Here is a 2765-nt window from a genome sequence, read left to right as displayed (position 1 = left end):
AACTCATGCTTGGTCTGCGTATGGTTTTCTTTTCAGATACTTACTGTCTAATCTCATCTCATTGTGCCAGGAACAAATGGTCTCTCTGATTATTGGCCATTCATTTTTATGCCTTGCTTGTGTTCAATCAACCAATAAACTAGTATTTTTTTTTACTGACTGCATTCCTTTGTTTGTTTGTAAAATTGGCAGCCTAATCTCTCAAGCTTTCCAGACATTTGTTGGACATGTGTTCCTTCTATATGCCTTTTTCTTTTTTATTTGCATTGTTTGTTATAAAGGGTATTAACCCAAGTGTGTGAGAGCACTCGAGTCTTGAGCTCCAGACAACTTTGGAGTTTTTTGGGTTTTCTTGCTTTTACATAATCTATTCTGGAGTAATCTCATGTAACATTCTCACAGTTCAGAAATGATGGGAAAAAACCAAAGTGTTCTTCATACACGGAAACATTTCATGAGGAAAAATAGAGCATTTGTACAAACGTTATGATATGGATCAAAAATACTTTCTGCATTTAGTCTTTAAAAGTGGCCAGATATGAGGTAGTAAAATAAACAAAAAAGGACCAGTCCATAGTGGACCTGTTAACAGCTGGAGGCGGACACCAATATTCAAAGAGTTTCTGGTTTTTGACCCTGCTTGTCTCCTGGTAAATCTCTCTTTTTATTTTTCCCTAGTTTTCATCCAGTCATGACACTCATCTCTGTTTTTGTGTCCCAGACGCGCCAGTGTAACCACATCTAGCAGGACCACTTCAACACCATCGCTTTGTGTCTAATAAGCCTTTTGGTAACTGTCCCCTTGTCTTGGCTGCATGTTTGGTTCTGCCTTGTTTACTTAAACGTTACAGGATGTGGATATTCAATGATGAAACACTTAAAAGAAAATGACTAAAGCATCAATGAAAGAGAATGTTGAAGTGACAGTTTGAACCTCAGACAGTCATAATGAAGTTCATACGTATGTATGTAAACTTTTGAATTTTAACATTAATTTTTAAAAAAACTGACACATTTTGTTCTTTATTGTGGAATTTGACAAAAAGAAATAATATTGTTTCTGAATGAAGCAAGATTAGTTTGGCCTGATTTAACTTCATGCAGACAGTGAGGGGGGGAAAAAAAGAAGAAAAAAATAGTGTGTTTTTATTTTGTTTATTTAAACTTCTGGTTTCAACTGTGACTTATTTACTGCTTGTGTAAACTAAAAATATATATTTTCTTTCATAGGTTTTCTTGTAAATTGCAAAATATAGCATGTTTGTATCAGTGCATGATCAACATTGGTGTCTGTGGTATGAATTTCTATAGTTTCTTTTTTTCTTCCTTCCTTTCAAATATCTGAAGCAATAGCTGGATTACCTAGTTTTAGCAGCTGGCACTCCAGCTGCAATCACATTTCTGTATTTCCCTTTTTAAGGTGAAAAACACTGAATCTACAGAAAAAGGAACATAGTATCTGTGGATGTTTGTTCCCACTTTCATTAATATGAGGTCAAACTAAATTCTCCTAAATATGTCTTTCATATTCATGTCTAACTAATTCACAGAGCAGCTTACTTATTCACTGCAAACAGCAAATGCGTACATGGGAAGAAATACCGTATATGGTTCTCCCTGTTTATTAGGAATGAAAAACACACTGGATCCACAGAGATGAGTGTGAAAATGCCTTTGCCGTGTCCTTTCAGCCTTGATCTGGCTGCCACTGCTAATCAATGTTTTACTGAAACTGAAACTGTTGTTTTCCTTTTCTTAGTTTTTTGTATATAGGGCCACAAACATTCAGCAAACCAGACCTAAGTGGGCCTACCTGTCTAAACACAGTTAGACAAAAAAATGATCAGTGTTTTTGTAGCTGGGAATAAACTAAAGTTTTTTTAAACCAAAAGAGAAGACAATAAAGCCAAATGAAATTACATTATCGTGGATCTACAGTTATTATATATTCAAATTATTTTGTTTCATTAATATGTGGCACATTTAGCTTACTGTTAGATTAAAAGACAATAATTTACAGTAAAATTGTTTTGTTTTTTTATTTAATGTTTTTGGCCGATGATCACTTTCAACTTGATATTTTTGGCACTCCTGGCAAAAGGTTTGGACACCAGAGGTTTAATCCCTTGAAATCCTTTGTCACTGTGCCTTTTGGAGATGAAAATGTCAGCCTTGAGTAAATATTTGAATCAATACCCATATTGGGTACATTTCAGATTTCAGAAGGTCAAACATCTTTTATTTGTGCAAACACATAACAACCATGCTGAGCTGAAATGTGTAGATTGTCACAAGTACATTTTTTGCATTCTTTATTTATTCTGTAGGCATGTGAAGGTCCTTTACAGATTAAAGTCAGGTTAAAGGATCTTCTTAGTATTTCATAAAACCATCATTAGGATGTTTAGATCAACTGGATCAATAATTGCATTATTTTCCTACAGCAGCAAAAACGGGACAGAGCACAGATGGGTTGTCTTTCTTGTGGACAACATACTGGCATGACTTCGGGTCAAAAACAGAAACACAATCTTCAGGGAATTTTCTTGGAGTTGCATACCTGAAATCAGACGGCAAGCAGAAGAAACAATGAAATGTATGCATGTAAATCTAACTGTTCTTTTGTATTCACAATATCATAAAATATTTTTTTGCACGTACCCATTGCAGCATTGATCACAAGTACAATCTTGACACACACTGTTCCTCTATTTTGTCCCTTTAGGATGCCATGTCAAATCCACACTATCCTGGCAATGGGTCTG

This window comes from Poecilia formosa, unplaced genomic scaffold, assembly GCF_000485575.1.
Source record: "Poecilia formosa unplaced genomic scaffold, Poecilia_formosa-5.1.2 Scaffold5, whole genome shotgun sequence".
NCBI classification, from domain to species: Eukaryota; Metazoa; Chordata; class Actinopteri; order Cyprinodontiformes; family Poeciliidae; genus Poecilia; species Poecilia formosa.
This window is presented reverse-complemented; position numbering follows the sequence as displayed.